A 23,288-nucleotide genomic window follows, 5' to 3' on the forward strand; every position below is an offset into this window, starting at 1 on the left:
TCATTGAACACTACATCAAAAACTGATGATATACTATACAGCGGCTAACTGAACATTAAAAAAAGGAAAGAAAATGAGTGGATGGAGTACAATTTATCATGGCAATGAACATCAAAAGAAAGATGGAGTATCCATCCTTATATCAGAAAAACTATATTTTAACCCAAACACTGTAATAAGAGATGAAGAAGGAGACTATACCATAATAAAAGGGTTTATCCAACAAGAGCTACAATTAAAAATATATATGCCCCAACATGGGAGCAGCCAACTATATAAAACAATTAACAACAAAGTAAAAGAAATAATAATAAAATAATAGTAGGGGACATTAACACCCCACTCACAGCAATGGAAAGATCATCTATGCAGAAGATCAACAAAGAAACAAGGGCTTTGAAGGACGACCTAGAACAGATGGACTTCAGATATATTCAGAGCATTTCACCTAATGCAGCAGAATACATATCCTTCTTGAGTGTATGCAACATTCTCCAGAATAGATCATATACTGGGTCAGACCACAATATTAAAACTTAAAGTGATTCACAGGGGAAAAAAAAAATTGGAAGGACCATAAACATGGACGTTAAAGAGTATCTTACTAAGGAATTAATGGCTCAATCAGGAAATAAAAAAAAGAATTTTAAAAACACATGTTGCAAATGAAAATGCAAGCACAACAGTTCAGAAAATTTGGGACGTAGCAAAGGCAGTCCTAAAAGGGAAGTTTATAACAATACAGGATTTTCTCAAAAAACTAGAAAATCTCAAACATACAACCTAAACTTACACCTCAAGGAGTTGGAAAAAGAACAACATATAAAGCCTAAATCTAGGGGGAAAATAAATAAAATCATAAATGAAAGAGGAGAGAACACATCCAACACCACAGAAATACCAACAACATTAGAAGAATATGATGAGCAATTAAATGCCAACAAATTAGGCAACTGGAAAAAAAAAAAAGATATATCCCTAGAAACATAAACTACCAAAACTGAAAGAGGAAGAAATAGAAAAGTTGAACAAACCCATAACCAGTGAAGAAATTGAATCAGTAATAAAAAAATCTCCCAAGAAACAAGCATTCAGGGCCAGATGGCCTCCCAGGAGAAGTCTAGAAAACATTTAAAGAATAATTAATACATATGCCTCCGAGTCTGTTTCAAAAAATAGAAATGGAAGGGAAACTTGCAAACTCATTCTACAAGGCCAACATTACCTTGATCCCAAAACCAAAGACATCATTGTAAAGGATTATCCCTGATGAAAATGGATGTGAAAATTCTCAACAAAATACCAGCCATGAAAATCCAACAGTGCATTAAAAGGATTATTCACCATGACCAAGTGGAATTTATTCCTGGCCTGAAAGGATAGTTCAACATCTACCAAACATTCAATGTGATACACAAAGGGAATTAAAAGAAAGGATAAGAATCTAAGAATCTGGGGTGCCTGGATGGCTTAGGGGGTAAAGCCTCTGCTTTTGGCTCAGGTCATGATCTCAGGGTCCTGAGATTGAGCTTTGCATCAGGCTTTCTGCTCAGCAAGGAACCTGCTCCCCCCACCACCACCACTTGCCTCTCTGCCTACCCACACCTCTTTCTCTGGCAAATAAATAAATAAAAAAATAAATAAAAATTTTTAAAAAGTTTAAGAATCTAAAAATCACATGATCCTCTAAGTAGCTGCAGAAAAAAAGAAACCTTTCTTAATAAAAACCCTCACTGCCTAGGGAGAGGGGGAACATACCTTAGTATCATAAAAGTCACATAGGAAAAATAAGTGAATATCATCCTAAATGGGGAAATAAAAGAGCTTTTCCCCTAAGGTAAGGAATACAGTAGGGATGTCCACGCTCACCAATGTTGTTCAGCATAATACTGGAAGTCCTAGCCAACACAATCAGAAAACAAAAAGAAGTAAAAGGTATGCAAATCAGCAAAGAAGAAGTCAAACTCTCACTCCTTGAAGATGACATGAAACTCTATGTAGAAAACCCAAAAGACTCCACCAAAAACTGCTACAACTGATATAGAAATTTAGAACTGATATAGGATATAAAATCAACAGAGGCCAGACACATTTCTATACACTAAAAATGAAGCAGAAGAAGGAGAAATCAAGGAACCAATCCCATTTAGAATTGTGCCAAAAAACATAACTTATCTAGGAATAAACTTAATGAAAGAGGTAAAGGATCTATACTCTGAAAACTATACAACACTTATGAAAGAAACAGAGGAAGAAACAAAGAAATGGAAAAACATTCCATAATCAGGGATGGGAAGAATATTATTAAAATATCTATGCTACCCAAAACTATCTATGAATTCAATGCAATCCCTATCAAAATACCACCAATGTCTTTCACAGAGCTGGAACAATAGTCCTAAAATTTGTATGGAAACAGAAAGGACCCCAAATAGCCAAAGGAATGTGGGAAAAGTAAATTAATCTGGTGGCATCACAATTCTGGATTTCAAGCTGTATTACATAGCTGTAATCACCAAGACAGCATGGTACTGGCATAAAAACAGAAACAGGTCAATGAAACAGACAGAAAATGCAGAAATGGACCCTTAACTCTATGGTCAACTAATCTTCGACAAAACAGGAAAGAACACCTAATGGGAAAAGCAGTCTGTTCAACAAATGGTGTTGGGAAAATTGGACATCCACATGTAGAAGAATACAAAAGGATGACTTTCTTACACCATACACAAAAATAAACTTAAAATGGATGAAGGAGTCCAACAAATCCTAGAGGAAAACACAGGCAGCAACATCATTGAACTTGGCCACAGCAACTTCTTCCCAGACACAGCTCCAAAGGCAAGGGAAACAAAAGCAAAAATGAACTTTCAGGACTCAATCAAGATAAAAACCTTCTGCATAGCAAAGGAAACAGTCAACAAAACTCAAAGGCAGCCTATGAAATGGGAAAAGGTATTTGCAAATGACCTAACAGCTAAAGGGTTCACCTTCAAGTTCTATAAAGAACTTCTCAAACTCAGAAGTGGCTTAGTGGGTAAAGCCACTGCCTTCAGCTCAGGTCATGATCTCGGGGTCCTGGGATCGAGTCCAACGTCGGGCTCTCTGCTCAACAGGGAGCCTGCTTCCCTCTCTCTCTCTCTCCCTCTCTCTCTCTCTCTCTCTCTCTGCCTCTCTATCTACTTGTGATCTCTCTGTCAAATAAATAAATCTTAAAAAAAAACAAATAATCCACTCAAGAAATAGGCAGAAGACATGAAAAGACACTTCTCATAAGAAATATAAATGTCCTGCTTTGTCGAAGATTAGTTGACCATAGAGTTGAGGGTCTATTTCTAGGCTCTCTATTCTGTTCCATTGATCTATGTGTCTCTTTTTGTGCCAGTACCATGCTGTCTTGATGATGACAGCTTTGTAATAGAGCTTGAAGTCCGGAATTGTGATGCCACCAACTTTGGCTTTCTTTTTCAATATTCCTTTGGCTATTCGAGGTCTTTTCTGGTTCCATATAAACGTTAGGATTATTTGTTCCATTTCTTTGAAAAAGATGGATGGTACTTTGGTAGGAATTTCATTAAATGTGTAGATTGCTTTAGGTAGAAGAGACATTTTCACAATATTTATTCTTCCAATCCAGGAGCATGGAACCTTTTTCCATTTCTTTGTGTCTTCCTCAATTTCATTCATGAGTACTTTATAGTTTTCTGAGTATAGATTCTGTGCCTCTTTGGTTAGGTTTATTCCTAGGTATCTGATGGTTTTGGGTGCAATTGTAAATGGGACTGACCCCTTAATTTCTCTTTATTCTGTCTTGTTGTTGGTGTACAGAAATGCAACTGATTTCTGTGCATTGATTTTATATCCTGACACTTTACTGAATTCCTGTACAAGTTCTAGCAGTTTTGGAGTGGAGTCTTTTGGATTTTTCACATATAGTATCATATCATGATAGTGATAGTTTGACTTCTTCTTTGCTTATTTGGATGCCTTTAATTTCCTTTTGTTGTCTGATTGCTGAGGCTAGGACTTCTAGCATTATGTTGAATAGCAGTGGTGATAATGGACATCCCTGCCATGTTCCTGACCTTAGCAGAAAAGCTTTCAGTTTTTCTCAATTGAGAATGATATTTGTGGTGGGTTTTTCATAGATGGGTTTGATAATATTGAGGTATGTGCCCTCTTTCCCTATACTTTGAAGAGTTTTGATCAGGAAGGGATGCTGTACTTTGTCAAATGCTTTTTCAGCATCTATTGAGAGTATCATATGTTTCTTGTTCTTTCTTTTATTGATGTACTGTATCACATTGATTGATTTGCTGATGTTGAACAAACCTTGCAGCCCTGGAATAAATCCCACTTGGTCGTGGTAAATAATCCTTTTAATGTACTGTTGAATCCTATTGGCTAATATTTTGGGGAGAATTTTCGCATCTGTGTCCATCAAGGATATTGGTCTGTAGTTCTCTTTTTTGGTGGGATCCTTGTCTGGTTTTGGGATCAAGGTGATGCTGGCCTCATAAAATGAGTTTGGAAGTTTTCCTTCCATTTCTATTCTTTGGAACAGTTTCAGGAGAATAGGAATTAGTTCTTCTTTAAATGTTTGGTAGAATTCCCCCGGGAAGCCATCTAGCCCTGGACTTTTGTTTGTTTGGATATTTTTGATGACTGTTTCAATCTCCTTACTCTTTATGAGTCTCTTCAGGCTTTCTATTTCTTCCTACTTCAGTTGTGGTAGTTTATATGTCTCTAGGAATGCATCCATTTCTTCCACATTGTAATTTTGTTGTCGTCAAGTTGCTCATAGTATGTTCTTATAATTGTCTGTATTTCTTTGGTGTTAGTTGTGATCTCTCCTCTTTCATTCATGATTTTATTAATTTGGGTCCTTTCTCTTTTCTTTTTGATAAGTTGGGCCAGGGGTATATCAATTTTATTAATTCTTTCAAAGAACCAGCTCCTAGTTTCGTTGATTTGTTCTATTGATTTTTTGGTATCTATTTCATTTACTTCTGCTCTGGTATTTATGATTTCTCTTCTCCTGCTGGGTTTAGGGTTTCTTTCTTGTTCTTTTTCCAGCTCCTTTAGGTGTAGGGTTAGGTTGTGTACCTGAGACCTTTCTTCAACAAAGCAGGAAAGAATGTCCAATGGAAAAAAAGACAGCCTCTTCAATAAGTGCTGTTGGGAAAATTGGACAGCCACATGCAGAAAAATGAAATTGGACCATTTTCTTAAACACACACGAAAATAGAATCAAAATGGATGAAGGACATCAATGTGAGAAAGGAATACATCAAAATCCTTGAGGAGAACACAGGCAGCAACCTCTTTGACCTCAGCCGCAGCAACATCTTCCTAGGAACATCGCCAAAGGCAAGGGAAGCAAGGGCAAAGATGAACTATTGGGATTTCATCAAGATCAAAAGCTTTTGCACAGCAAAGGAAACAGTTAACAAAACCAAAAGATAACTGACAGAATGGGAGAAGTTATTTGCAAACCACCTATCAGATAAAGGGCTAGTGTCCAAAATCTATAAAGGACATAGCAAACTCAACACCTAAAGAACAAATAATCCAATCAAGAAATGGGCAGAGGACATGAACAGACATTTCTGCAAAGAAGACATCCAGATGGCCAACAGACACATGAAAAAGTGCTCCATATCACTCGGCATCAGGGAAATACAAATCAAAACCACAATGAGAAATCACCTCACACCAGTCAGAATGGCTAAAATTAACAAGTCACGAAATGACAGATGCTGGTGAGGATGCAGAGAAAGGGGAAACCTCCTACACTGTTGGTGGGAATGCATGCTGGTGCAACCACTCTGGAAAACAGCATGGAGGTTCCTCAAAATGTTGAAAATAGAACTACCCTATGACCCAGCAATTGCACTACTGGGTATTTACCCTAAGGATACAAACATAGTGATCTGAAGGGGCACGTGCACCCGAATGTTTATAGCAGCAATGTCTACAATAGCCAAACTATGGAAAGAACCTAGATGTCCATCATCAGATGAATGGATAAAGAAGAGTGGTATATATACACAATGGAATACTATGCAGCCATCAAAAGAAATGAAATCTTGCCATTTGTGACAACATGGATTGAACTAGAGCATATCATGCTTAGCGAAATAAGTCAAGCAGAGAAAGACAACTATCATATTATCTCCCTGATATGAGGAAGTGGAGATTCAATATGGGGGGTTAAGGGGGTACGAGACGATAAATGAAACAAGATGGGATTGGGAGGGAGACAAAGCATAAGTGACTCTTAATCTCACAAAACAAACTGAGGGTTGCTGGGGGGAGGGGGTTTGGGATGGGGGTGGGGTTATGGACATTGGGGAGGGTATGTGCTATGTATCCCAGGGGATAAAAATATATTATATGTTTATAAAATAAAAAAATTATAAAATAAAAACAAAGAAATACTAATGGCCAACAGATAAATGAAAATGTGCTCCGCATCACTTGTCTCCAGGGAAACACAAATCAAAACCACAATGAGATACCACCTTATGCCACTTAGAGTGGCTAAAATCAAAAAGACAGGGAACAACAAATGTTGGCATGGGTGTGGAGAAAGGGAAATTCCCTTACACCATTAATGAGAATGCAAGCTAGGGCAGCCCCTCTAGAAAACAGTATGGAAGTTCCTTAGGAAGTTATAAAGAGAGGGTAGGGGAAAAGACGGTCAGGAGTAGGGGACTCTATTTCAAGCAGTCCCCTCAATTGAACTGGATATCTATGAAACCATCCTGAACACCCATGGAATCAGTCTGAGATGTAAGATGATACATCTGGATCTCTACAAACAGATTATCTCTGGTGGTTAGATTTGAGGTATGAATCTGGAAGCTGTGATTCTGTGGGCAGATATCTGAAGATAAATGGAAGGGGAAGGGAGCATCCATGATCTTGCACTGGAAAAGCAAAATACTTCCATGCTGGGGACCAGGCATAGGCTCACAGATGAGTAGCATCAGGGAAAAAATTTAGGGCATCCCCTAAGCTGAAACCTGGAGCTTTGGGAGTGCAGGTAAGAACTGGGGTGGCTTGTGGTTTTAGAAGCACACAGGACAAAGACATGCCTAGACCTGGAACTGAGGGCTGGGAGTGCTGCTGTGGGGTGTGCACACCAGGATGCTGCAGTTTTTAGCAGCACAGGCAAAAAACAGAGTCAGTATGGCCTGGAGGGCTTTCCGGAAAATAGACAGTGATCACTCTGTTCTGAGACAGAAGTTTGGATATGGCAATTTCTACTCTCTCAGAAGAGATGTAGAAAGCCACCAGGGAAAGCCACCAGAGAACAAAAATCCCCCCAAAATGGTTTTCACCAAATCCACCACTCCCCACCATGGAGGCAGGGCAACTCTGCCAAACAGGGTTGCCTGAGTAACAGCACAACTGGCCACTTCCCCAGAAGACAGGCTGGAAGAACAAGAGGCCAACAACCCTAAGGTCCCAAACAGGTGCATCTTGCTTGGTTTATGGTCAATAAAATGGACTCTGTAATTCCCTCATGTACCTCTCAACAGAATGACTAAGAGGAGGAACCCCCAACAAAGGAATGATTCAGACACCATGGCCTTTGCAACAGAATAGATATTAATACAAAGAAGATGTCAGAAATTGACTTCAGAGTAACAACTATCAAGGCCATATCTAGGCTTGAGAAAAATATTAACCACAATATAGAATCTCTAAGGGTAGAACTGGGGTCTGATCAGGTGGAACGTTAAAATGCTATGAATGAAATGCAGTCTAAACTGGATACTCTGACTGCCATGGTAAATGAGGAAGAAGAATGAATTAGTGAGATAGGGGATAAGATGATAGAAAAGTAGGAAATTGAGATAGCATGGCAAAAATAAAGTAAAATGCAAGGAATCACTGAGAGAGATTAGTGACTCAATGAAACATTCCAGTATCAGAATTATCAGGATCCCTGAGGGGGTAGAGAGAGACACAGAGGGGGGGTGGTGGTCTAGAAGATATGTTTGAGCAAATTGTAGCTGGGAACTTCTCTAATTTCAGGTAGGAAACAAGAGGCAGAGAAGACCCCTGCCAAGTTCAATGATAACAGACTGATGCCACAACATATAATACAATTTACCAATCTTAGATCCAAGGAAACAATCTTGAAGGTGGCAAGGGGGAAGAGATTTCTTACATACAAAGGGAGGAATGTCAGAATAATGTCAGTCTTCTCCACAAAGACTGGGCAAACCAGAAAGGGCTGGCAAGACATATTCAGGGTACTAAATGAGAAGAACAGGAACCCAATGATACTTTATCCGCCAAGACTATCATTAAGAATGGATGGAAAGGAATTCTTAGACTGGGAGAAAAGACCAGCAGAAACTGAAAGAATATGTGACCACCAAGATGGTCTTCCAAGAAATATTAAGGGCTATTCCACAAAAGGAGAAAGAACACAAGAGTGATATAGAACAGAAATTTATAGAGACAATCTATAGAAACAAGAACTTCACAGGCAATATGATTTCAATAAAAACTTATCTTTCAATAATCACTCTCAATGTGAATGGCATAAATGATCCCATACAATCACACAGGGTAGTCATTTACCCAGTTGAAGACTGGGTAAAATAACACAACCCATCCATATGCTGTCTACAAGAGACATATTTTTTAAAAGATTGTATTTATTTATTTATTTGTCAGAGAGAGAGAGAGAGAGCACACAAGCAGGCAGAGTGGCAGGCAGAGGCGGAGAGAGAAGTAGGCTCCCTGCTGAGCAAGGAGCCTGATGCGGGATTTGATTCCTGGACCCTGGGATCATGAGCTGAGCCGAAGGCAGTGGCTTAACCAACTGAGCCACCCAGGCGTCCCAGAGATGCATTTTGAACCTAAAGATATATCCAGACTGAAAGTGAAGGGGTGGAAAAACATCTTTCATGCCAACAGGCCTCAAAAGAATGCTGGGGTAGTGATTCTCATAGCAGAAAAATTAGATTTTAAACTACAGACTGTAGTCAGAGATAAAGAAGGACACTACATCATTCTTAAGGGGTCTGTCCACTGAGAAAATCTAAAATAAAGAGTCAAATTGATAAGAATACAATAATTGTAGGGGATCTTAACATGCCACTCTAAATAATAGACAGATCATCTAAGCAGAAAATCAACAAAGAAACAAGAGTTTTGAATGACACATTGGACCAGATGGACCTCATAGATATATACAGAAAATTCCAAACTAAAACAACAGAATACTCATTCTTCTTGAAAGCACATGGAATTTTCTCCAAAATAGACCACACACTGGGTCATGAATCAGGTCTCAACTGATACCAAAAGACTGAGATTATTCCCTGGATATTCTCAGACCACAATGCTTTGAAACTGGAACTCAACCACAAAAAAAGGTTTGGAAGATATCCAAACACTTGGAAGCTAAAGACCATCCTGCTCAAGAATGTTTGGGTCGACCAGGAAATCAAAGAAGAACGTAATCAATTCATGGAAACCAAAGAGAATGGAGATACACTGACCCAAAAACATATCAGATAGAGCAAAGGTAGTCTGAAGGGAAAAATAAATACCCATCCAAGCCTCACTCAAAAATTAGATCCCAAACACAAATTAGCTTTAGATATTAAAGAACTGGAGAAAAAAGAGCAAACAAAGCCTAAGCCATGCATAAGAGGAGAAGTAATTAAGATTAAAGCAGAGATCAGTGCATTAGAAACCAGAAATACAGTAGAGCAGATCAACAAAACAGGAAGCTGGATCTTTGAAGGAATTAATAAAGCACTGGCTGGACTTAGCCAAAAGAAAAGAAAAAGGACCCAAATTAATAAAATTATGAATTAAAGGGGAGATATCATGACTAACACCAAGGAAATAGTAAGAATTACTAGAAATTATTATCAACAACTATATGCCAATAAATTAAGCAACCTGGATGAAATGGATGCCTACCAGGAAATCTATAAACAACCAAGATGGAAACAGGAATAAGTTGACAACCTGAATAGAACAATAACCAGGAGTGATATTGAAGCAGTGATTAAAAAAAATAATAATAACCTCCCAAAAAACAAGAGTCCAGGGTCTAATGGATTCTTTAGGGAATTCTACCAAATATTCAAGGAAGAAATAATTCCTATTCTCCTGAAGCTGTTCCAACAATAAACAGAAGCAAAACTTCCAAACTCATTCTATGAACCCAGCATTACCCTGATCCCCAAACCAGGCAAAGACCCCATAAAAAGTAGAATTATGAAATAATATCCCCATGAATATGGATGCAAAATTCTCCACAAGATCTCCTAGCTCAGAGGAACCAAGAATACAAAAGGATTATGCATTGTGACCAGATGGGATCTATCCCTGGGATGCAAGGGTGCTTCAACATTCATAAATCAATCAGTGTGATAAAACACATAAATAAGAGAAAAGCCAAGAACCACATGGTTCTCTCAATTGATGCAGAGAAAGCATTTGGCAAAATATAGCAACTTTTCATGATTATGCTCCTCTTCAGAGCATAGGGATTAAGGGAAAATTCCTCAATTTCATAAAATCCATCTATGAAAAGCCGATAGTGAACAACATTCTCAATGAGGAAAAGCTGAGAGCTGTTACCTTAACATTAGGAACATTACAATGATACCCACTCTCACCACTATTGTTCAACATAGTACTACAAGTCCTAGAAACAGCAACCAGAAAACAAAAAGAAATATAATGTATTCCAACTGGAAAAGAAGAAGTCAAACTCTTTCTCTTCACAGGTGACATGATAATTTATGTGGAAAACCTGAAAGACTCCACCACCAAACTGCTAGAACTCTTACAACAATTCAGCAATGTGGCAGAATACAAAATGAATGAACAGAAATCAGTTCCTTTCCTATATGCTAACAATGTAACTGCAGAAAGAGAAATTAGGAAATCATTCCATTTACAATAGCACCAACAACCTTCAGATAACTTGAAATAATCATAAATAAAGAGGGAAATTACCTCTACTCTAGAAACTACAGAAAAATTACAGAAGGAAACTGAATAAGACACACACACACACACACAACACACACAAACTCAGAAAAACATTCCCTGCTCAAAATCAGAAGTATAAACATTGTTAAAATGTCTATGCTGCTGAGAGCAATCTATACTTTCAATGCCATCCCAATCAAAATATCAGTGACATTTTAAAAGATTTATTTATTTATTTATTTATTTATTTATTTATTTATTTATTTGACAGACAGAAATCACAAGTAGGCAGAGAGTCAGGCAGAGGAAGAGGGAAGCAGGCTCCCCACCGAGCAGAGAGCCTGATGCAGGGCTTGATCCCAGGACCCTGGGATCATGACCTGAGCCGAAGGCAGAGGCTTAACCCAGTGAGCAACCCAGGTGCCCCTCAGTGACATTTTTAAAGTGCTAGAATAAATAATCCTTAAATTTGTATGGAGTGAAAAAGACCCCAAATTGCTGTAGAAATGTTGAAAAAGAAAAACAAAGCTTCATGGGCATCACGTTGCCTGATTCCACGCTTTATTACAAAGCTATGATCACCGAGACAGCATGGTCAAAAAATGGTCAAATAGATCAATAGAAGAGAATAGAGAGCCCAGATATGGACCCTCAACTCTATGGTCAACTAATTTTTGAAAAAGCAGAAAAAAAATCCAGTAGAAGAAAGATAGTCTCTTCAATAAATGGTGCTGGTAAAATCGGACAGCTATATACAGAAGAATGAAACTCGACCATTCTCTTACACCACACAGAAAGATAAACTCTACATGAATGGAAGACCTCAATGTGAGACAGGAATCCATCAAAATCCTAGAGGAGAACACAGGCAGTAACCTCTTCACCATCAGCCACACTACTTTCAAGACATGTCTCCAAAGGCAAGGGAAACAAAACCAAAAATGAATTTTTGAGACTTCATGAAGATAAAAGGCTTCTGAACAGCAATGGAAATGGTCAACGAAACAAAGAGGCAACCCATGGAATGGGAAAAGATATTTCCAAATGACACTACAGATAAAGGGCTAGTATCCAAGATATATAAAGAACTTCTCCAACTCAACACCCAGAAAATAAATAATCAAGTCAAAAAAATGGGCAGAGACATGAACAGACATTTCTTCAAAGAAGACATTTATATGGATAAAAGACACATGAAAAAAAGTTCAATATCACTAGTTATCAGGGAAATATAAATAAAAACCTCATTGAGATACCACTATACACCAGTTAGAATGGCAAAAATTAATGAGAGAGGAAACCACAAATGCTGGCGAGGATGTGGAAAAAGGGGAACCCTCTGACACCACTGGTGGGAACGCAAGCTGTTCCAGTCACTCTAGAAAACAGTATGGAGGTTCCTCAAAAAGTTAAATAGAGCTACCCTACTACCCAGGAATTTCACTACTAGGTATGAACCCTGAAGATACAGATATAGTGAAAGGAATGGACATATGCATTCCAATGTTCATAGCAGCAATATCCATAATAGGCAAACTATGAAGGATCCAAGATGTCCTTCAACAGATGAATGGATAAAGAAAATGTGGCTCACATATACAATGAAATACTACTCAGCAATCAGAAAAGATAAATACCTCTGTTGCTATACTGAGTTTGTGACCTATAAGAAGAGGCCAAGATGTTTGGAAGTTGAGAACGAAAGATCCTTCTAAGACGAAAGGACTCTACTGGGCCAGTGCCAGTGAGAACTCTGAAAAGGTAATTTTGTACATTAGAGACTTAAGTCTGTTACTCTAGAAAATAGGAATAAGGCTAATATCATCTGCCCTATTGGAAAATCACATGGCACAAGATGTAAATATTCTTTGCTGAAGATAATACATGCATGTAAGCAACTATATTTTTTCTTATTTTTTTATTGTGTTATGTTATTCAACATACAGTACATCATTAGTTTTTGATGTAGTGCTCCATGATTCATTGTTTGTGTATAGCACCCAGTGCTCCATGCAATCCCTCCTTAATACCCAACCACAGGCTCACCATTTCCCCTATGCCCCTTCTTTTCTAACATGCTCATTTTGTTTCTCAGAGTCCATAGTCTCTCATTGTTCTTCTCCCACTCTGATTTATCCTCCTTCATTTTTCCCTTCTCTTAATGTCCTCCATGCTATACCATATCTTCCTCAAATAAGTAAAAGCATATGCTAATTGGCTATTTCTGTTTGACTCATTTTACTTGGCATAATCTCTTTCAGTCCCATACATGTTGATGCAAAAATTGGGTATTCATCCTTTCTGATGGAGGCATAATATTCCATTGTATATATGGACCATCCCTTCTTAATCATCTTTTGAAGGGCATCTTGGCTCTTGTCACATTTTGGCTATTGTGGGCATTGCTGTTATGAACATTGGGGTGCATATGGTCCTTCTTTTCACTACATCTGTATCTTTGGGGTAAATACCCAGTAGTGGGTCATACATAGTTCTATTTTTGAAACCTCCACACTATTTTCCTCCAAAATACTTGCACCAATTTGCATTCCCACAGTGTAAGAGGGTTCCCCTTTCACCACAACTTCTCCAACATTTGTTCTTTCTTGTCTTGTCAACTTTTTCCACTCTAACTGGTGTAAGGTGGTATCTCAATATGGTTTTGATTTGAATTTCCCTGATGGCTAATGATGGTGAACACTTTTTGATGTGTCTATGAGGCATTTGTATGTCTTCTTTGTACAAGTGTCTGCTCACGACTTCTGCCCAATTTTTGACTTGATTATCGTTTTGGGGTGTTAAGTTTAAGAAGTTTCTTATACCTCTTGGATATCAGCCCTTTGTCTGTAGTGCCATTTGCAAATATCTTCTCCCATTCTGTGGGTCATCTCTTTGTTTTACTGACTGTTTCCTTTGCTGTGCAGAAGGTTTTCATCTTGATGAACTCCTGAAAGTTCATTTTTGCTTTTGTTTCCCTTGCCTGTGGAGACCTGTCTTTTTTTTAAGATTTTATTTATTTATGGGAGAGAGAGAATGAGAGAGAGAGAGCATGAGAGGAGAGAAGGTCAGAGGGAGAAGTGCTCTCAGGGAGCCCAATGGGGGACAAAATCCTGGAACTCCAGGAACACGGCATGAGCTGAAGGCAGTCACTTAACCAACTGAGCTACTGAGATTCCCTTGGAGACATGTCTTGAAATAAGTTGCTGTAGCCAATGTTGAGCATTTTGAAAAATGCTGTTGGTATTTTGATTGGGATGGCACTGAAAATACAGATTGCTCTTGGCAGCAAAGTCATTTTAATGATGTTTATTTTTTCCCATCCATGAGCAAGGAACATTTTTCTAAATTTTTGAGTCTTATTCAGTTTCCTTCATAAGTATTCTGTAGTTTCTAGATACAGAGTATATATATTCTTCTGAGCCATGAGAATGCAATGTTTTTCCATCTTTTTATGTCTTCTTCAGTTTCTTTCATGAGTGTTTTCTAGTTCCTAGAGTACAGATACTTTACCTCCTTAGGTTTATTCTGAGATATCTTATGGTTTTGGGTGCTACTGAAAATGGAATTGATTCTCTAATTTATCTTTTGGTGGTTTCATTCTTCATGTATGAGAAAGCAAACAATTTTTGTGTATTGATTTTGTGCCCTGCTACATTACTGAACTGCTGTATAAGTTCTAGTAATTTGGGGTTGGAGACTTCTGGGATTTCCCTATGAAGTATCATGTCATCTCCAAAGAGAGAGAGGTTGACTTCTACTTTGCCAATTTAAACACCTTTTATTTCTTTTTGTTTTCTGGTTGTTGTTGCTAGGACTTCTAATACTATGTTGAACAATAGCAGGAAGAGTGGGAATCCTTGTCGTGTTCCTGATCTCAATGGGAAGGTTCTCAGCTTTTCCCCACTGAGAATGATATTCACTGTGGTTTTTTCATAGACTGATTTTATGAAAGTGAGGAATGTTCCCTCTATCCCTATACTCTGAAGAGTTTTATTCAGGAAAAAATGCTGTATTTTGTCATATGTTTTCTCTGCATCAATTAAGAGGACCATATGATTCTTGTCTCTTCACTTATCTATGTGTTCTATCACATGATTGATTTATGAATATTGAAGCACCCGTGCATCCCAGGGATAAATCCCACCTGGTCACAATGCATAATCCTTTCAATGTATTCTTGGATCCTGTGGAGAAATTTGGCATCCATATTCATCAGGTATATGGGTCTGAAATTCTCCTTTATTATGGGGTCTTTGCTTGGTTTGGGGATAAAAATAATGCTGGCCTCCTAGAAACAGTCTGGAAGTTTTCCTTCTGTTTCTATATTTTTGAAACAGCTTCAGGAGAACAGGTATGATTTCTTCTTTGAATGTTTGGTAGAATTCCCCAGGGAATCCATCGGGTGCTGAACTCTTGTTTTGGGGGTTATTGATCACTGTTTCAATCTCCTTACTAGTTATTGGTGTTTTCAGGTTGTCAAGTTCTTCCTTTTCAGTCTTGGATGTTTATAGATTTCTAGGAATGCAGCCATTTCTAGGATTCTTAACATATTGGCATAGCAATTGATAATTTCTGATGATTGTTTCCACTTCCTTAGTGTTAGTCATGATCTCCCCCTTTTGTTCATAATTTTATTAATTTGGGTCCTTTCTCTTTTCTTTTGGATAAGTTTGGCCAGTGGTTTATCAAACTTACTAAATTTTTCAAGGAACCAGCTTCCAGTTTTGTTCATTTGTTCTACTGTATTTCTGGTTTCTGATTCATTGATGTCTGCTCTAAACTTAATTATTTCCCTTCCCGTGCCTAGGTTAAGCTTAATTTGTTGTTGACTCTCTAGATCTTTAAGATTTAAAGATAGTTTGTGTATTCTATGTAGAAATAGAAATAGATTCAACACCCAAAGAACAAATAATCCAATCAAGAAATGGGCAGATGACATGAACAGACATTTCTGCAAAGAAGACATCCAGATGGCCAACAGACACATGAAAAAGTGCTCCATATCACTCGGCATCAGGGAAATACAAATCAAAACCACAATGAGATTTTTCTATTTTTTTGACTAAGTCTTGGATGGGTATGTTTTTCCCCTTAGGACCACCTTTGCTCTATCCCATAGGTTTTGAATCAATGTGTCTTCATTCTCATTGGTTTCCATGAATTGATTAAGTTCTTCTTTGATTTCCTGATTGATCCAAACATTCTTGAGCAGGATGGTCTTTAGCTTCCAAGTATTTAAATTTCTTCCAAACTTTTTCTTGTGGTTGGTTCCAGTTTCAAAGCATTGTGGTCTGAGAATATGGAGGGAATAAACTCAGTCTTTTGGTACTGGTTGAGACCTGACTTGTGAACCAGTATGTGGTCTATTCTGGAGCAAGTTCCATGCGTGCTTGAGAGGAATGGGTATTCTGTTGTTTTAGGGTGGAATGTTCTGTATATATCTATGTGGTCCATCTTGTCCAGTGTGTCATTTAAAGCTCTTGTTTCTTTGATTTTCTGCTGAGTTGATCTGTCTATCGCTGAGAGTGGAGTGTTAAGATCTCCTACAATTAACATTATCAATATGTCTCTTTATTTTGGTTAACAGTTGGTTGCTCCCATGTTGGGGGCATAGATACTTACAATTGTTACATCTTCTTGTTGGATATACAATTTAAAAATGATATATTCTCCTTCTGTATCTCTTACTACTGTCTTTATCTTAAAATCTAGTTTGTCTGATATGGGAATTGCTACCCCATCTTTCTTTTGTAGTCTGTTGGCATGAAAGATCCCTTGACTTTCAATCTGGATGTATCTTTAGGTTCAAAATGAGTCTCTTGTAGACAGCATATGGATGTGTCCTGTCTTTTCATCCAGTCTACTATCTGTGCCATTTTATGTGAGCATTTAGGCCATTCACAGTGAGAGTGACTATTGACAGATAGGATTTTTCATCATTTTTCCGTGAAGTCCTTTTTTCTATAGATTGTCTCTTTACATCTCTGTTCTGTATCACTCTTGGGTTTTTTTTTTCTGCTTTTATAGAACTCTCTTAATATATCTTGCAAGGCCAGCTTAGTGGTCGTATATTCTTTCATTCTGGGCCAGTCCTGGAAGCTTCTTATCTCTCCAACTATTCTGAATGACAGCCTTGCTGAATAACAAATTCTTGGCTGCATATTGTTCACATGTATTACCCTGAATATGTGTTGCCAGCCCCTTCTGGCTTGCCAGGTCTCTGTACAGGTCTGATGTTATTCTGATGTTCCTCCCTCTGTATGTAAGGAATATCTTCCCCCTCGCTGCCCTTAAAATGGTTTATTTGGTTCTAAGATTTTTGAGTTTTACCATCACATGCAGAGGATTGATCTGCCCTCATTGATCTTTGGAGGCTGTCCTGTCTGCCTCTAGAACACAATCAATTGTTTCATTCCCCAGATTAGGGAAGTTCTCAGCTACTATATGGTCAAGTATATGTTCTAGTCCTTTCTCTCTCTCCACCCCATCAGGAATCCCAGTAATTCTGACAGTGGAACGTTTCATGGTGTCATCAATTTCTCTAATTCTGTTTTCATGGACTTTATGTTGCTTGTTCCAGGCCTCCTCCTGATCCTCCTTCTCTATCAGTTTGTCTTAAAGATCACTAACTCATTCTTCTGCCTCATTTACCCTAACTGTTGGAGTATCTAAATTAGATTTGATCTCATTGATAGTATTTTTAAGTTCTGCAGATCTACTCTCACTTTTGCCCTTAACAAATCTCTGTTGCCATTAATAGCTTTCTCTAGCCTCACTATTGTCTATGTAACTGCTACCCTGAAGTCTATTTCTGACATCTTGCTTAGATCCATATCCATCCATTAGATCTGCTGGAGAGGCCATTGTCTCTAGGTCTTTCCTTTGTTGGGAATTCCTCCTACTTGTCATTCTGTTGAGTTGTGGTTGAGGTGATGCACAGCTAAAAATAACAATCACTATCCAGGCAAAGTGCACCCTGGGAGGTTTCAGAGCAATCAAATGTTACCACCAAAAAGAAAAAAAAATCCAGCCAACATAAGCCCCAAGAATAAGATTTATAAAGTACAAAAACAAAACAAACAAAACAAAAGTCCAACAAAAGAAAAAGAAAAAAAAACAGCCCAAATGAGCCCCAAGTGTAAGATTTATAAAGTACAAAAACAAAAGCAAACAAATACACAAAAAGACTGACAAAAGAATAAAAAATAAATAGGGGAGGTGTGAAGGGAGGCTGGTTATAATCCCCGATATGTGGGCAAGGAAAGGTATTTCAGTTCTTCCTGGGTATATCTTGTTATCTTTGTTAAAGAACTCAACTTTCCAGAGATAAGGATAACTAAAACTGGTGTATAAATATATAAAGATAGTATTGAGTAGGGAAAAAAGCACTACACTGAAGCTTGTATCTATCTATCTATCTATATATTAAAAAAGAAAAAAGGAAGAACATTATATATATGAAAAACTTCAAATCAAAATGTTATTATGGAATATGTTTTATTGAACATCTAGTTGAAATGGTGAGTGGGTAAAAAAAAAAAAAAGAAGAATCATGAGAAAGAATTTTAAAAAAGAAAGAGAAACGTTTTCTCTAAGAAATATAGTCTATGAGGCAATACCAGTAGCTTAATATACTCTTTTCCCCTGGTATTGGGTTTTTACAGTTTTATGGGGGACCCTGTGTTTGTCGTCCTCTTGTTCTTTCAGCATGTCTTTTGAGTGAGGTAGGGGCCTGCGGTGTTGTTTTTCAGTCTATCCTGCTTGGGTGGAGTTGCCCTGCCCCCTATCAAGGGGCTGGGCTCTATGGAAATCAGTTTTATGGGCTTTTGTTCTCTGGAGGCTTTTGTTCTTTGGTGGCTTTCCATGCCTTTTCAGAGAGAGTCAGAGCAAAGTAAACTGTCTGCACCCAGATCTCTGCCTCAGAGAGAAGGCACAGACTGCTCTTCTCTGAATCCTCCAGAACACACTGTCTCTACTACCTCCGCAAGCCCTGTTGAATACTGCAGACTCCCACAGGCAGTGAGCACCCTCAGTGACCCTCTCAGTGGTCATCTGAGGCCCCTGCTTGTCTCTGTACCCCTGTGCCATCAAAAACGCAAGTGATACTTGTCTGGGTGAGCCCAGTCCTAGTGGCTGCCATTCCCAGGACTCATGTTCAGCTGGAGCCTCTCAAGCATGGGTGGGCAGCAGCTGTGGCTGGTCCCAGGTCAGTAGGCTTATGTCTGCGCCTGTGGCTACCTGGTCCCAAGAATTTTCCCTTAAGTCCCTTTGTTCTGTTTGAGTGCTGTTATCAGTCCCTTTCCATCTTGCAGCCACTGGTCTCTCCAAGCTATAGCTGGTCCACAAAGGCAGGAGCACTTTCACATTGGGGTATTACTTTCCAATGGCTCATTTCTGGTGGCTCCCTCACCCTTCTGTTTATTCTCTGATATCTGTCTGTGCAATTCCAACTCTGTCCTTTGTACCTTTCAACTGATGAGCTTCTGCCCCCATACAGATCCAGAAGTGTGTAATCTTACATCTCAGGCTGATTTCATGGGTGTTCAGAGAGCTCTGGTAGATATCCAGCTCAATCCAGGGGACCAACTGAAATAGGGTCCCTTACCCCTCTGCCATCTTGCCCCCTTAGAGGCCTTGTATTTAATTTTAACTTCCAACAGTATTTACTGAGCACGTGCCATGTGCCAGGAACTGTGCTAGGTTCCTCTCCAGAGGAGGAGACAGTGTGTTCTGGAGGATTCAGAGAAGAGCAGTCTGTGGCTTCTCTCTGAGCTGGAGATCTTGGTGCAGACTACTTTGCAATGATCCTCTCTGTGCTAGGTATTGGGGAAATATCAGTAAATTAACAGGTAAAATCCCCTGCCCTTCATGGAATTTATACTCTATAGGAGAGAAGAGCAGTAAGGAAAACATGTAAGCAAAACATACAATATGTCAGCTAGTAATATGTAAAATAGAGCAAAATAAAGCAGGAAAGAGGGAAAGACAGTACAATTACAATTTTAAATAGAAAGTTCAAGGAAAATCTCAAGGAGAAGGTGATATCTGAATAAAGACTTGAAGGAGGTGGAAATGGGAACCATGAAGATATCAGGAACAGGAGTGCTCTAGGCAGAAAGAAAAGCCAGTCCAAAATCTGTTGCAAGGGGCATGCCAGACATTTTTTTTAGGAACAGCAAGAGACCAGAGTGTCTGGAGTAGGGACCGAATATGGGAAAGGTGATGGAGATGAAGTCATAGAGGTAAGAATATGTTGATCACACAGGACTTTGTAAGTAATAGTAAGAAACTGACTTTTGCTCAAGGAGAGATTGTCAGTCGTCATATGGTTTTGAGCAGAGGAGTGATATGACCCAACTTAGATCTTGATAGCATCCCTCAGCTGTCAGGTAAATATCAGACAGACCCTATGCCATTACAAGACAGCTAGCATTTTATAGCAGTGCTCCTCAAACTTTAATATATAATGTAAGTCAAATAGGAACCTTGTTAAAATGCAGAATGTTACTTGGTAGGTCTGAAGTGTAACTAAAGATTCTGTATTTCTAACAAGCCCCCAGGTGATTCAGATGCCAGTCTAAAGCAGAACACTTTGAGGATAAGAGATATGTCCAAGGCTAGTGTGGAGCAGAACTCTATAATATGTTTGCTGAATGAATGACATATCAGTGGTTTGATTCCCAATGCCACATAGCACATTTCAGAGGGTAATTTTCAGCTATTTGTATGAAGGTAAGGAAGAGGAAAAGATAAAAGAAAGACATGGATGTTTGGGTGAATAGATGAAAAGGAAAGGAAAAGAAAACTACCTTTTTACAAATGACTATAATATTATGTTTACTTAGTTTATCAAGAACTTAAGGCTTTGGTGTAGTTAAGCCCACTGGACATATCAGAAAAATAAAAAGTCAGAGGAGTTAAGAGGCAACTTCAAGGCCAAGGAGATCCTAAGAGACTAAGTGAGGATGTGAAAGTGAGCATTCCATGTCCCCACAGGGTTGTTCTTTCTACTCTACTGCTTCATAGAGGGGAAGTAGAGATAACCATCAACCTCCCTGGAAGGGAGGAAAAAAATGAGTTGAGGTGAAAAAAATTAAGGCCCATAGTCCCTGGATTTGATCTTTCTAGATCTGCACTGTCCAATGTGGGTGCCATTTAGTCCTGTGTCTATTTAAATTAAAACTAAATAAAATTTAAAATTCCATTTCTCAATCGTAATAGCCATGTCTCAACCACTCAATAGCCATAGAAGGCTGGCTTGTCAGTACCACATTGGAGAATGCAGAAGTATTTTATCACCATAGGGAGTTCTATTGGGTAACAATATTCTAAAGAAACAAGAATTTTTAAAAGTGTCAAATCTGTATTATTGATTCCAGAGCAGGTCCTGACCTCACTCAATAGCACTCAGGGGACAGATATTAGGACCTGACCCCTCATCTGGAAAGAAGGGGATAAACATATTCAAAGTAGAGTTTTCCCTGGGTCAAGCAGAATATTGTGTGTGTGTGTGTGTGTGTGTGTGTGTGTGTGTGAGAGAGAAAGAGAGAGAGAGAGAGAGATTTTTTAAAACATTCTTTCCTCCATTTCCCATTGGTATTCCCAAACTGTTCAGTAACATGCCCTTTGAAAATGTCGGCTTGTCTCATGAGCTCAAGAGAGGATGAGAAAAAGGGCTCTCATTCTTACTCAGGTTAGAAAGATGGAAGGGATAGAGTCAGGGAATGTGGAGCCACATCTGGGGAGCAAAGTGGCATGTTGAAGGAGCTGGGATTTATCTACTCCATCCTTATCTCATCCAGATTCCTCCCCCTAAGCACTATTCAAGTGTTGTTCAAGTGAAGGAAGAGGACCAATAGCATCAGTTTCAATAGGAATGCCTCTTAGACATAGAGATGACTTGGTTTACCCCAGACTGAGATTTCACAACTTTGGGGAGGCAGAGGAGGCTGGAATCTGCATGTTCAACAAGGCACTCCAGGACTGTTCTGTACATTTAGGTTTGTGAACCACTGAGTTGGAGGGAGATGTGTCTGTGCTTTAATGAATGAAGTCAGGCTCTTATGTGGTGTGGCAACAACAAAATCAGAAGCTAAAAGCATAGAGGTAGAGGTTGAGGGAAGGGAAGATGGGGTGAGGGAAGCAGGGAGACATAGAAAAAGAAGGAATATGAAAATGAAAGATGAAACTTAGACAGAGAAAGAGAAACTGATACAGGGACTGAGAAGCTCCAAGGGAGCTATTTCACCCACTGAGCAGAATATAGGAGGCCAATCCAGGTGCTCTTTTCAATATCTTGGAACTGTCACAGGAAAGCTCAGCAGCGTTGTTGGTTCTTCATGAAAATGTTCTTTCCCCCCACCCTGGGTGCCCCCACATACACTATCATAGCTGGGCCTACCTCACAAATGTCCTTGAGGTGCTTGATATAATGACGTTCGGTGCTCATGATCTCATTGATGACATTGGCTCGCATCTGGTCCCGGTTCTGTAGTGGCCGGCCCAGACAGAGGCAGTCTGAGTTGGGGTCCAGGTGCCCATTCTGCACATCACTGGGCCCTTCCTCCACCCCATCCTCCTGGTTCACCCAGAGCTGTGGAAGCAGGCAAAAAAATAATAATAGTTTCCTTCTTTGAAAAGTTTCTAGCCAGGCTAAAAAAAAGGATAAACTAAATTCTTCAAGTAGTCATAGAACACTCAACCAGAGGCCCCTGGTTTGACTCTATGTGGCTTGCTGGCTTTAAGCATGATTTTAATCCTCTCTAGGCCTCTGATGACCTATCTGAGAAATGAAGGATGCGGAATGATACAACTAAATTATCTCCGAGAGGTTTCTTATCTAAGATTTCAGAGGAGAAAAGAGTTACATCAAACAGAACCCATTTTTTTAATTTGATGTATATAGAGAGAGTACACAGAAGGAGAGGGAGAAATATACTCCCTGCCAAGAAGGGAGGCTCAATCCCAGGGCCCTGAGATCATGACCTGAGCCAAAGGCAAATGCTTAACTGACTGAGCCACCCAGGTGCCCCAAACAGAACTCATTTGTTCTTGAGCATATCTAAGTAGCACAGCTGGATTAAAAAAAATATGAAGCTATATATCTCAGGTATTGATCAAACATAATACCTATGAGCATGGAAACCAAAGTTGGATACTGAACGGAGCATCTTGAAAACGGGACCTTCAGTGTTCATTAACACCAAAAGATGTACAAATAATAATTAAAATTTGACTGTAAAATGCCTTAGGTATGTAAAGATCTCTACATCTTCAATGTTGGAGTGGACATGACAGAATGTCCCCAA

At 38.9% G+C, this 23,288-nt stretch overlaps 1 pseudogene across 1 annotated transcript in view; it reads right to left on the reverse strand.

Annotated features, from left to right (window-relative positions):
• LOC309858285 (rho guanine nucleotide exchange factor 9 pseudogene) overlaps positions 1 to 22,573 on the reverse strand; it is a 37,986-nt pseudogene extending 15,413 nt beyond the window's left edge. The window contains exon 1 of the transcript XR_014316645.1: positions 22,382 to 22,573. The product of XR_014316645.1 is annotated as a rho guanine nucleotide exchange factor 9 pseudogene (transcript). The remainder of the gene's footprint in view (positions 1 to 22,381) is intronic.
• Between the last annotated feature and the right edge of the window lie 715 nt (positions 22,574 to 23,288).

Source organism: Mustela nivalis, assembly GCF_964662115.1.
Source record: "Mustela nivalis genome assembly, contig: HAP1_SCAFFOLD_2134, whole genome shotgun sequence".
Lineage (NCBI taxonomy): Eukaryota > Metazoa > Chordata > Mammalia > Carnivora > Mustelidae > Mustela > Mustela nivalis.